General features: G+C 36.9%; 1 protein-coding gene across 3 annotated transcripts in view; it reads right to left on the bottom strand.

The window, feature by feature from the left end:
* LOC135461649 (dual 3',5'-cyclic-AMP and -GMP phosphodiesterase 11-like) overlaps positions 1-14,557 on the bottom strand; it is a 103,649-nt gene that overhangs the window by 69,379 nt on the left and 19,713 nt on the right. The gene's annotated exons all lie outside the window — the stretch shown is intronic.

Raw genomic sequence — 14,557 nt, 5'->3', positions numbered from 1 at the left:
TTATACACTCCAACGGCATTGAAACAAGATTTATTCCAATCATAAAACAAATTAAATTGGTGTGGCTTACAGACATTCTTGACCTTTGTAACATTCATCCTCACCTGTATCACTTTATTTTCTTTTTTGTCAAAAACAAAATACACATAAAACAAGATTACATGTTAGTATTGCTTTTAAATGTACTAACAAAATTAGGGTTGTAACAATTGCAGTACCCTAATTCTTCTAATTTTTGGGACAGATATTAGCAGTGTTACAAGTAGAATATTACATTTCTTTATCAGCCTTTTGGAAATGTAAACATATGAGTATATTGTTCATTTGTTGGTCTAACCATGTGAGAAAAAAGAAACTCAATACTCTTGCTACAATTACATATAAATTAGCTGAAATGAGGAGACCAGGTGTCCCAAAAATTAGAAGAAATAGGGTATATGTAGTATTATGTACACATATGTAACTATATGTACTTAATAACAAAGTCTTTAAGTACCTTCCCATTACATTGTGTGCATGTTCATGGTCTACATGCACATGTACATGTATGTCCATTGATAGCCAACCTATTTGCACACATCAATTCAATAAATTAGGGCAGACAAAATTTACCTGTAATAATTTATACATTCTAGGGTAAAGACGTTCTTCATACTATTAATATCATGATACTGCCTTTATCTGTTTTCTTTCTAAACATGCATGACTAGAAAAGCCAAAAAAATCCACAGCATTATATGTTTCCGCAACATCACAAAAAAAACAATTTAATTACATGTACATTTGTATATCATTTTAATACCGGTACTGTTTTTGACAGGCTAAAGTTCATACAGCACAAGACCGGTAACTATGACCCTGGCATTGAAAACATACAAGTACATTAACCTCTTGCAGCCTATGGACATCTGAAGGGATGCTTAATGATGAGCTATACAGGCTTTGAATTCTTGATGCCCGAGAGACTATACTGATTACAGAGGGACCATATTGATTCTGACAACCATGAAGGTATTAAACAAACACAGCTGAACTTTCTGATAAAAAAAATTATCTTCCAGCAGTTTTGTTTTTATTCAAAATCGCAAAATATCTCAGTGGCTATGAGGGTCAGTACAACCAACATTGTCCAAATGAACCTTTCCCAGGAGTGCTTCACAACAGTACAGTGCTTAAGACAGCTGTCTTGTCAGCTGAGGCCTAGGGTGGCCCATTATACACACTGGCAGCAATAGTCCAGCCCATTATAGCCTGGCCAAGACCAGATCAGCAGGAAATTAAACCGATTCTATCAGGCTAGCGACATGGAAATTTAGTGGAGCCAAAGATCAAAGAAATGAACCGACTACCGCCTAGTCAATAATGGTTTGGCAAAGCGATGGGATGCTAAGCCAGGCTAAGGAATGCTATCATCTTGATTCATTTTTGAGACACTGGCACCATACACGTTCTTCATGGCTCCCAAAAACTCCTAAACTCTCTGAGTGAAACCCTCCAAACTTCGAAAAAAGCATATAAATTTAATGGCAGTGTCATGAATGTGATTGGTCATCCAATAAATGAAGGTTTTTACAACCAACCAAAAAGAGGGACACGTATTTCCTACTGTAGATTTACATGTACAATCAACTGACCCAGACAGCCTTGTCCTGATTCCAAATGCAAATCTGTCTGAAGTGAGCAACAATCGACTAAGACCAATTTAGACCAACACTTGGTCTAAAGAAGGGCCACCTCTTCAAAGTAGAAAGTTGATGCGTAGTATGCTCTAACAAATAACTGACATTCTAACCTTTTTTTTAATTATAACATTTACGTTGAGGCACTCTTTTTTTCCAGACAGCATTAAACTAATGGCTTTGCCATTTGAAACAGTGGCTGCTTAAAAGTACATGTACAACACAGCTGGTCTTCATGATTCATGCCATAACTGAATGAGTAGCACAGCAGTAAGGTAAGAACTCAATCACCTTATCATTGTCTTTTGCTGACAGAGCAAATATGACAAAGGTCACATAAAGGTCAGCATGTCAGTAATGACACTGGAATTCCAGTCAGGTCATCAGTCCTTGATAACAATGACAGAAGGAAGCCAAGCTTTAACCACAAGTCTTATGATGTAAATGTGTCTAATATCTGAGTACTCTACACTGTAAGGCTTTCACACATGATTGGCAGACAATACAATTTGACGTACATGTAGTAAGGCAATGGATATAGGCTCTTTGCACAGAGAGGAAGAGCTTTTCATGTTGAATATCATGATTTCTTGTAATGAACTTAAATCCTTATATGTCCCATGGTTCAATTTTGATTTAGTGCTACATCATGAAGAACAAAAATTTGTCAAAAGAATTATCAAAGGCGTTTGTATGAACATGCATGTGTATCCCAAAAATACAGTGGCTTTAAATGACCCATGCAGTGCTCTGTCGGCTTAGTTTCCTTTGAGCTTAACGTGGCCACCATATATGTACATGTAAATCATGCATGTGCAAAACTGTTGAGCACCATTTTAAACACCAAACTATAATAAATAAATAAATAAACAGACAAATAAATCCACGAATGAAAAAATAAGTCTTCAGAAATACAGGCATATCTAGTATGTACATGTGCATGTAGTATAGGACTGTTCGCAAGCACGTGACTATAATATCAGAATTCCTCAACCTTTTCACATATGAACGACCAAATTCAGTGTGATTTATGCACTTTTTAAATTTAATTTTGGAGACAATTCTACATAGTTTGAGTTGACCGATTCCAAAGCTTCACAAAAATCTAAGTTTATCAGTCTACACAGTATAATGTACTCAAAATATTCTTCAATAAACATCTTACAAACGTACGATAATGTTGAAGAATTACAGTAAAGATATCATACAGATTAATTCATGAACTGTCAAATTAAAATGTACATGTACAGGTTTATGATATCTTTAAGGCTACTAAGACAACTAATTACCACACAGTTGCTGTTGCTTTTGTTTGCTTTTACCCACTTTACCATTAACTTATGTTTTTCTATATGGCACTGTTTAATACAAAGTTACATGTAGATAGTTTCGGCATGCCAGTTCTCCAGATATGGCCTTCAAATCAATCAGCTTTCCTGTGCAGGACAATTAAGGTTCTGCCAACAAACAAAACATTGTTTGCATGGCGAAATATTGGTTTTCATTTCGTTTTAACCAAGACACACACATATGATGTATACAACCCAGCAGGCAACCAATGGCAATTGATGTTTACCTGGTGAGGTTTAGATTTACTCAGGAGACCGCATTGATTAAATATGAACACAATGTCCTTTCCTCGCTGACAAGATCTCCTTCCCTCCTGTACCCAGCCCAGTGTCACTGTAAAGCCTATAAAACATCCACTAATAAGGTGGTTAAGGCAGAAGATGGGTAAAATCAAATTTGTGCTGAGGACCCTGTTCTTCTACTGATGCTTGCTGGTGACAGAATCTCGCTAGTTCTCAACTTTTGCAGAAATCAAATCAGGCAATCCTGAGAGTCTTCCTCTTCCCACAAAGTTTACAACCTTCCTCATCTGTTAAGTTGGGTTTAGGCTTGGTGGCAATTCCTAAACTTTGGCTTCCTACAGAATGCTTGGAGTGGTGGTGTCTAGCGCACAATCAGTGATATAAAGCATTCGGTCCAACTATCAAGCACATGTATACTACAATACTATACATCTTGTCTGCCTAATAAATGCAATGATTTAATGACCAAACGTTTTGACTTCTGAATGGGTGAATTTTAGTTGCCATTGGCAATCATGGTATTAAACTGAGAGGTTATATGAAATCCTAGTCCCCAGTTCTATTCTATTACCAAATTTATAAGCATGGAACTGCGGTTTTTAAATTCCATTTGTGGCAGCCAAAAAAAAATAAAAATAAAAACAAAAGACTGAAAACAAGTCAGGGACCGGCTTGAGCAATGCAGGCCTAATGCCAGGCCTGTATTTTTAAACTTAGGAATAGTGGTTTACATACAATGTAATCATAGATTTTGAGTGGTTAGATGTATGCACTTCCAGGATTAGAACATTGCAATGAAGCTGAAGGCCAGCTATCACATATTTTTACCAAAAAGGGAACCATGCATGAGCATATACCTGTTTATAAAGATGTGCTGTGTCTTCCAGAAATGTCACAACAGCCTCAGGCACACTGACATTTCGGGATAAACAAGTGTTATGAAGTAGGTGCAGACTTTACCAAATTAACAGCATACATGTGCGAAGGAACAACAAATACCAAGCTCTAACCTTTGGGCAAAATACAGCCATTCATCAAAAACATGGTCGGCAAACTGCTTCAAGATACAGACTCCAGCTGTTGTAAATTGATCGAAAGCATGGTTTCCACCTACCAATAATATAGCTTGCCCTTCCATACTATAGACATTTACTTAAAATTGTTTTTATTGATGACCCTAATAACAGGGCACCCTTCCTGGGAAGTCCTGGCCAAGTGCGATACATTTGACTCCCCATGCACACCAGTAATCCGAGAAGCGAGCTGACAGTGGATTTATGACCATTTTCTATGCTTAATGGTGATCGAGAAGAAAAATATTCGATGCCAAATCATTAGTGGCTGGAAAATTTAATTTGAGTAATGTTTTTTTTTTTTTTTTGTTTACCAATTAGGCACATTATTCATCACCACAGATTTTTATTTCTCAACTGATTCCATATTTTTATAAAAAAAGACCTTATGCCAATAAAATATGAATGCACAAAATTATAATCATAATACATACAGCTGAGACCATGAAGGTGATGGGAGCTTTATACATGGACATGTATCAGCTTCACTTCATTTGAAGCAGGCACAAATACAATGACACATAACCACTACATGGAAAAAGAAACAGGATATTTTGAGGACATATTTTGAAAGGATATGAACAACACTTCTCATTGCACTATCATGTCACTCAATCAACAAAACATTACTAAGATAATTCCTTTGCATCAATATTTGTCACCTGTATACCACTATAACATAAGTTACATGTACATCTGGTGAATGCTTTAAAGCACAGTGTAATGTAGTAGTGTATTTGGATGCCATGTGTTGGATATTAAAGGATTAGTGTCAGATTAACTTCTGACCCTAATTATAAAGCTAAAAACCTGTTTAAACAGTATGTTACCTTCTGAGGGCTTCTGAGAAATGTAACAATGACTGCAAATCCACTAAAAAACGTTGGATTTACTGCTCTAGCCAATCTCCAGCCGGCTGCCCAGTACTGCTCAGCGGGTGATGTCCCTGATGGCCGACTTGGTCCAGATGGCTTAAATAATCTGGGGATTCGCATCAAAACGATGTCATTTTCGAGATGGATTCTGGCTACTCAGAAGAAAATATACTGCCGTATCAGTTTGAACCCATAGTGGGCGATGCTAAAGTTCCATTTTATACCACTGACATCTCTGGTCAGACTTAAGATTCCAAGTTTTCAGGTGTTGAATTTGATCTTTGTCAGGGCATTTCCAACCGCACTGGCAATATATGGACTGGTAAGCTATACTTTTACCCTGTGTTACACTAAACAGTTCATGTGTTTATTTTAAGATTTAATATCTATGTCCAATTCTTTCCCTCTGGCCGCTTCAAAATAAATATCATCCTATCTCCCAAGGGACTCAAAATTCATACGCTATCTTTACATGTCATTGATGGCATTCTAAATTAAGAGTCGTGTACAATATATTAGAGTGTACAGAGGTTTACTGTCTATCAGTTTTCAGTTCAGCTAATAGCATTTATAAAAGTACCGATACAGTGTTCAGGTGCCTTTCTGGAAATTTAGCTGTATTCCTGTTGCAGCTTTCAGCTGTAAAATGGCAAGAGCAGATACAGCTGTTTTCAGTGGGTACAAAATCCTTCCTTCTTGCGCTGTAAGTCCATGCCTTCCTGATGGCCAAATCGTCTGGAAACTTGTAAAAAACCAATTCCATGGGTTTTTTGACGGCCTGTTTTTACAAACGTATGCAAAACAGCAAACCATTTCGTGGAGAATTTTGGTATGCTTTTAATCACTCTTTTGACACTGGAGGCTTGTAATGCACTAAGTGGCGAGGCTCTAACAGCTTGTGAATGTTGGACTGCAATTCGGGGGAGACTTGGTGGAAAAATTGCATAAAATCAGCATTAGATCAAAATCTAATGATTTTAAGTGCCATATTACTCCAATTAATGTGTCCTCTTCCAATATTTTTTTACATTCAATTTAACAATATATACAGATGTAGCTAATTATGAATAAATGATGAATCTGGACACTAATCCTTTAAAGGTCATACTGTCAAAACAGATCATCAAGCTTGTTTTAGACTAGAAATAATGACAAATTCTCATCCTTTGCAAAGTATAAACAGGTGCACCATGCAAAGTCTTCTACCAGTCCACCAGCCTCCAGAATTGGCAAAATTTAATTTGTGTACATTAACCTAGAAAAGGTTCAGGAATCGCACTTTTAAAATCCTTAAGCTGTGAGACGCTGACGTACAAGTACACTTTCAATAAATGAAGAAGACTGAATTCAACAACAGATAGAACCACATATTAGGCCAAAATTGGAATCAGGAAGTCTCATTTTCAAATTTTCTCTTCTTTTCCCTGTCTCTACATGTTAATTTTGTCAGAACAGGGTGTCTTAAAGATACCAGCTGAGACACCCAAGCTCGATGAAATGGAGATTATAATACAAACTCCCCGGAAGTTATTCCTAAACCAAACTGCATATCAATCACACATGTACATGTAAATCTGAAGCTTGGCCACAAAAGCATTGAACTGTGTTAAGTCTGAAGTGCAATTACGAGCTGTTATCAAGCTGTAAACACTTCCCATATCATTAACCTGAGCAAACAGGCAGTCAGGTAGCCTTGCTTCCAAAGCACACCTCTTCTAGGTTAAGACCACTACACCAAGGCACAACTGTCAACAACAGGACACTCGCCCTGCAGGCAAGCAGCAGTTAAAGCCGTGGTTCCTACTCTCTAATTTACTCAGGATGGAAACTCCAAGATAGCCGTGTCAGACATGAGCCTATTACCGTACCTGTAATGCCAGGGATATTGTCTACAGGTCTGGGAATGCAGCTGCAGTGTAAAGCCTATATAATGAACAGGTATACATGTAAACATTAAACAGACTTCATGTAACATGACACCAATCACCAAACAGATTAGTCATTACTATTTCAGTTTGAATAAACAGAAGAAAAGACTTCGAAGAAGCATAAGATTCAGTTTGATGGACATTATATACTTTTATAGTTTTGTATGATGTTGTGCTTTCAGTGAACACAATTTTCCTGTATATGTACATAAGCTTTCAATACATGTATTTCACTCCAGCTTTAACTGATCATACCTTTATTTTTAAACTGCTTGATGTTTCCAATAAGCATACAGCTTAATCATGGTAATGCTAATACTGTGCGAGTGGCCGCCACAGGTTGTTGCGGATCAGACAGCTTAGTCTTACACAATGTATACATAAGGCCTATAATCTGTCCATTTTGAAAACCTTCCCCACTAGTTTCTATTGTTCATGTTCTTCAGAAGACTTGCTTCTGGAAACTGTCATGGGAATAGCATCACTAATACTGATGAGTGCCAATAAATCCTTTACAATGGACTCGTTGGTAGAGCAAAGTATATAATATAATGGGGATTCTAGGTATACAGCTTGCAAGAACAAATTACAAACCAAAAGGTTCTTTTTAGGCTGTTTGATGCAATTACAATTTTAAAACCCATACATGTTATGAAAATATATAAAAAGACATGTACATCTAAAAGCTCGTAACAGTTAAAAGTACACAGATAACCTTCCTAATGTTAACACAGCTAAATCCAAGAGCCAGATTTTATGAAAACACACTTCTTTATAAGCTCTATACATGTAAATACTGGTAACTATAGCACATCAGGACAAAAAATTCTGCATTCAAATATCTTGAAATCAGATCAACATAACTGACCCATACAAATACACAATCAATTGACCCATACAAATACACAATCAATTGACTCATACAAATACACAATCAATTGACCCATACAAATGCACAATCACTTGACACATACAAATGCACAATCACTTGACCCATAAAAATACACAATCAATTGACCCATACAAATACACAATCACCTGACCCATACAAATGCACAATCACTTGACACATACAAATGCACAATCACTTGACCCATAAAAATACACAATCACTTGACCCATACAAATGCACAATCACTTGACCCATACAAATACACAATCACTTGACCCATACAAATGCACAATCACTTGACCCATACAAATACACAATCACTTGACCCATACAAATACACAATCACTTGACCCATACAAATACACAATCACTTGACCCATATAAATGCACAATCACTTGACCCATACAAATACACGATCACTTGACCCATACAAATACACAATCACTTGACCCATACATATGCACAATCACTTGACCCATACAAATACACGATCACTTGACCCATACAAATACACAATCACTTGACCCATACAAATACACGATCACTTGACCCATACAAATACACAATCACCTGACCCACACAAATACACAATCACTTGACCCATACATATGCACAATCACTTGACCCATACAAATACACGATCACTTGACCCATACAAATACACAATCACTTGACCCATACAAATGCACAATCACTAAAATAAAAGGCTGAACTTATTTAATGTATCACCTGGATAAAGCTACTAGATTTAATTTATTCATACAAGTGGATTAAATTGATCACATTTCAACATCTGAGTATAAAGTCAGAAACTGTCTGGATGCACACCAAAATCTAATAAAACATCCAAATTTGTGGATTAGCACTAAAGCCCTGACATCTGGGCCCTTTCAGCTAAAGTACTAATGAGGAGAGCATTGTCCAGGAAGTGGTCTTTCAAAATTAAAGTGTGGTGACTGCTTCACTGTTACAGAACTTCAAAATGTTGTGACTTCCCATGTTTTTAAACTAGAAAACTACATGTACTTGGCTGTATACAGTACAATGTACATATAAAATTTATATAAATTAACAAGGGAACCATGTAGTTTGTCTCAGCTCTGTTAATTTATCCATATATTAAACTATGGCAAAAAACTGGGAATGATGAAACCTGCAATGTGCAGAGTATATGGAATTGTGGCCAAAAACTGGAAATGATGAAACCTGCATTGTGTGGAGTATGGAATTGTGACAAAATATTGGGAATGATGAAACCTGCATTGTGTGGCGTATATGGAATTGTGACCAAATATTGGGAATGATGAAACCTGCATTGTCTGGCGTATATGGAATTGTGACCAAATATTGGGAATGATGAAACCTGCATTGTGTGGCGTATATGGAATTGTGACCAAATATTGGGAATTATGAAACCTGCATTGTGTGGCGTATATGGAATTGTGGCCAAATACTGGGAATGATGAAACCTGCATTGTGTGGCGTATATGGAATTGTGACCAAATACTGGGAATGACGAAACCTGCATTGTGTGGCGTATATGGAATTGTGACCAAATACTGGGAATGATGAAACCTGCATTGTGTGGCGTATGTGGAACTGTGACCAAATATTGGGAATGATGAAACCTGCACTCTGTTGAGTATGGAATTGTAACCACAAGGAAATAAAACCAAGTTGATAACTGTTGTCCAAAATAAGGGCCATTCAGCATGTCCTACTTCTTCTGATATAATACATACATGTACACAGTACATGCATAATCAATATGACAGCCTGTACATGTATTTAATGGAAAATGCCACAAGTGGCATGAGATAAAGCCAGCTTTTTATACTCCTCCTCTAGTGTGGCTAAGCTTAGTAGCAGATGGAGTACGTACACACACAGAGTGTGTTGCAATTGCAGCAATGAAGAACTAAGTCAACATGGCCACATGTAATCAGATTGGCCTAAGTCAGACTGGAAGATGGAACAAAATTACGTCATTCTGATAGAAGAGTGCATTTTAAAGGCTCTTAAATCACAAGTTATGGACAAAAGATCGGTCGGTATACAGGTTAAAGCATATGTCTAGCTGTATGATTTTCTTCTGAAGGTATAGATTACCCCGATTCCTCAACCTTTTCGCATATAAAATAGCAACTTCCAGTGCAATTTATGCACATTAATTTGATTTCGGAGACAAAACTACATTGGTTGGGTAGGCCAATTTCAGGGCTTTACGAATGTCTCATTTTTTCCGCCTACACAGAATAACGCCTTCAGAATATGCTTGAATAAACACAGGTCTTGCAAACATGAGAAAATGTTGAAGAATTACCGTAATCAATATTAATCAGTCAGTCAATATTGGATTAGTGCAAAAATGTGACTCTTTCAGAGCAAAAACACAACATTTTACATGACATTATATAAACTTACATAATAATGGTAAACTTTTCCCCAGAATTGGTTAACTGGATCCAAGCTATGTAGAAGATTGTTCGCTCCACCCATTTCGATATATCATGCATAATCATCATGTGATCCAAGTGGTTCCACAATTATAAAGTTATCTATTTCAGTTCTCGAGAACTTATTAAGTCCTAAATTGTCACTTAACAGTAAAAGTGCATTGCACACAATACACATGTATTGAGTGGTTTAATACTATGAAAATTATAATGAGATAATGAGAGCTTAATCATGCAGTTCAGACTGTATCTGCAATTTTACTTTGAAGGCAGTAGGCAAAACTTAAATGTACTACATATGTTATCATTGTATGACGATTACTCAGCAAGTAATAATGTAAATTCTTCAACACATAGGCATAAAACATAACATAAAGGCATGCCACCATTAAATTTCTTACTGTAGGAGTTGCACTACAGCTACATGTATAGTTGTCACTTAGAGCGGACTGTACATGCATGTACACATACTCTATATCTACACATAAATGTGCACATTCCTGACTCTAGAAGAGAATTACACATATACATACATGCACACCAGTCATGATATGTGCCCAAAAACAAAGTATTCCTTTGACAAATGCTGGCAGCCATTTCTTGGAGAGTTTTGTTTGATGATAAAAACGTCATTCAAAGATCATGTGACACATACTTGATACAGCACGTAATTCTGAAAAAAAAAAAAAATGAACTGCCGGCGTGAACTTGTCAGAGGAGCTGAAAGATCAGACCACAATGAACATAGACACACGCACCACAGCTTTGTTCCCCGTGATCTGACAATGTAACAGGTTGTAACCACAGTTGGGGCTTTCCCTCAATGCCTCACACATAACCTAATTCTGTTAAAGGTCTTTTGTCTCCTGTATAAAAACATTTGACACTCAAGATATTCATCATCTGGCTGATCATGCAACACTTCTACATGCATGTTAAAAGTTACTTGTTCACACCAGCATCTGAGGCCTCTGTGGCTCAGTTGGTTAGCACGCTAGCGAAGCATAATGACCCAGGAGCCTCTCACCAATGTGGGTTGCTGTGAGTTCAAGTCCAGCTCATGCTGGCTTCCTCTTTGGCCATACGTGAAAAGGTCTGCCAGCGACCTGTGAATGGGATTCCATGGGCTCTGCCCGGTTTCCTCCCACCATAACGCCGGTCACCGTCATATAAGTGAAATATTCTTGAATACCGCGTAGAACACCAATCAAATAAATAAACAAATATATCAAACCAGCATCCACAGTTGTAGGAGAAAAAAATCAGGCAAATCACGCTGACATTACAGCAAACTTTTGACACAAGTACTTCGATGACTGATTATAATGAAAATATATTCATCAGAAATACAGTTTCATTTAAAATTACGACTCCATACAAGTCAGTATACATCTTGCATATGCACAAACTTGCATTCTAAATATTGAGCATCTAAACACAATACACTACTGGCTATATTCAGTGAATTTGCACTACCATTTAATTCACACCATAAGAACAGAATCTAACTGTGTATTATTTCTTGTTGGATGTTAACTGTGAAGCAAAGGAAATTCAAGCTTGCACAGACGGAACACTTGCAGTGATATAGTTATCCACCTACTTCTGGTACAGGAATCTGAACAGTTTATACAGTAAGGTCTGTACATACATTTAGACAAAACTTGGATTTGCTGTAGGTAATCTGTTTACATGTATATTCTTTACAGCTAAATGCAACAATCTCCACACTTTTGTCAACATGTATCAACAAATTGAGTCCACTGGAAAGTAATTTTTACTCTCTAATGATTGATGATTACATTGCCTTCGAGAAACCTTAAAATAATTGTCAGAGTGGAAAAAACTTCAAAGATCATCAAATGACAATTAACTTGCTCAGACAAAAAAGTGAAAGCTCCAAGTTCATCAAAAGAGAATTCAGAAAACACAAATATCCAGCTGTGTAATCGATAAAAGCACACATATTTCATTTAGCATCAAGCCATTTTATTACAATCAAATAAAGGCCTTATTTTGCTCAGTGCATGGTAATGCAACCTTTTACACTGCTGTAATGTTCGCCATGGCCGTTGTTATATATACATAAGCCTGAATTCTTCTCTGCCTGCATGTAAGTTACCAGTACATTTGTACTGCCAAGCTAAATATACTGACTTCCAGTTAGTTACCAAAAAAAAAAAAAAGTTACAAATTCACACGACTAAATCTGCACACGTACTACTAGGACAGGTAATTTAGTTTGTATCTTTCAAATACAAGTGGGAGCCTCCACATCTTAATGGTAAGCATGCTAGCAATGCACAATGACCCAGGAGCCAGTCTCACCTAGTTTCACCTACATGTATGTGATCGGTGTGTGTTCAAGTCTAGCTGGCTTCCTCTCCAGTCGTCCATGAGGAGGTCTGTCAGAAACCTGCATATGGTTATTGGTGTCTCACAAGCCCAGTCTAGTGATGGCCACTGTTGTACGAGTGAAATATTCTTGAGCACTGGCAAAACTCCAGTCAAATAAATAAGAAATAAAAAAACAATACAAGCGAGTGATGACTCGTGGTAGTGTGGTTATAAGGTGCATGTCCTTCAATCACTGGTAAACATAATGTATTCATGATTCCCTCTCCTTTACACGGCCATAATTGCAAGAGCAAACAATATTTCACTTTCTACAACCTTCTGATCTATTTCTTACATTCAAACATGAAGAATGTTATTAAAATGTGTTCCATTCTGACTTCCTCTCCGGCCTTATGTGGGAAGGTCTGCCAGCAACCTACCATGGGTTTCCACTGGGTTGTGCCTGGTTTCCTCCCGCCATAATGCTGGCCTCCGTCGTATAAGTCCAATATTCTTGAGAATGGCGTAAAACACAAATCAAATAAATGAATAAATGAAAAGTGTGCTTACTTGCCTGAAACCTAATTAAATAGATTTTGATATAACTCTTAGTGAGGGTAAAAATTTCCAAATTCCTTATGTAGACAATTTACCCTAAACTGTGTATACAGTACTTGTAACCTAATGAAATAAGTTTACAGGTTGGATTAATTTAACTCTTTAATGCACTTCATATAACTATTAAATGCACACAACAATTAATGCTTTTGTTTCCTGGAGTTGACCCAAAACACCACATGGTACAGTTTTCTACAGGATCAATGAAAATCATAAATTTGAATGTGGAGATGCATGCCATTTTAAGAACACCAGTGCACATGTAAAGCATTAATATACACTGGCAACTTTCTCACTGATTAAATTAACTTGGCAGATTACACTATATTATGCAATGCTGACAATACCTCATGCTATGATGTAATTAGGAAGTAATCACTATAAAGGACAATGCTACAAGATAGTACTCTATTCCTGTAGGCTACCTTTATTATCCTTTATTTGCCCAGGACATGTTCTGATGATCTAGAAAGGCCTCACTTGTTCTTCATGATCAACAATAACAAAAGAGACATTGCTCCCATCATTGGCGAATGTGCATATGTCTGAATACTGGTTTAGCTGTGGATTTACATGTGAGTGACAACTCAGGTTTGTCAAGTACCTTGCGAGAACAATTTTCTTTGACATCTTCCCATGCAGTTTCCTTGCATTTGATTGGCCTTGTATGAGTGTACTTTAACTCCAAGTAACTAAATTATCATAAAACAAAACCCTGTTCATCTCAATGAAACTGAGCTAAAACTAGCTAACAATACATACATGCATATGAAGATCAACACTATTTCACCACATCATACTGATTTCATTAATTCTTAATTAGGTCTTAATGTCGGCGGCACAACCTGCTTAAATGTACCCACAACATGCTGAGCTATTATTTTACTGAAATAAAGTCCCTATATATATGTGAGATTTAAATATTGTTCAAAACAGTATAAAAAGTTAATCCAGACCTAAACATAGCCAATTACCTGTGGTGATGTGTATGAAATGTGTTAACAGTTATGTTGTGGTGGTGGTAGATGACTCCGTAACTGTCATCTTGTGACCATACTGTGGGCGAATGTCAACAAGATAGATTACCAGGACAATTTAACACTGCG

Source organism: Liolophura sinensis, chromosome 1 (assembly GCF_032854445.1).
Source record: "Liolophura sinensis isolate JHLJ2023 chromosome 1, CUHK_Ljap_v2, whole genome shotgun sequence".
Classification (NCBI taxonomy): domain Eukaryota; kingdom Metazoa; phylum Mollusca; class Polyplacophora; order Chitonida; family Chitonidae; genus Liolophura; species Liolophura sinensis.
This window is presented reverse-complemented; position numbering and strand designations above follow the sequence as displayed.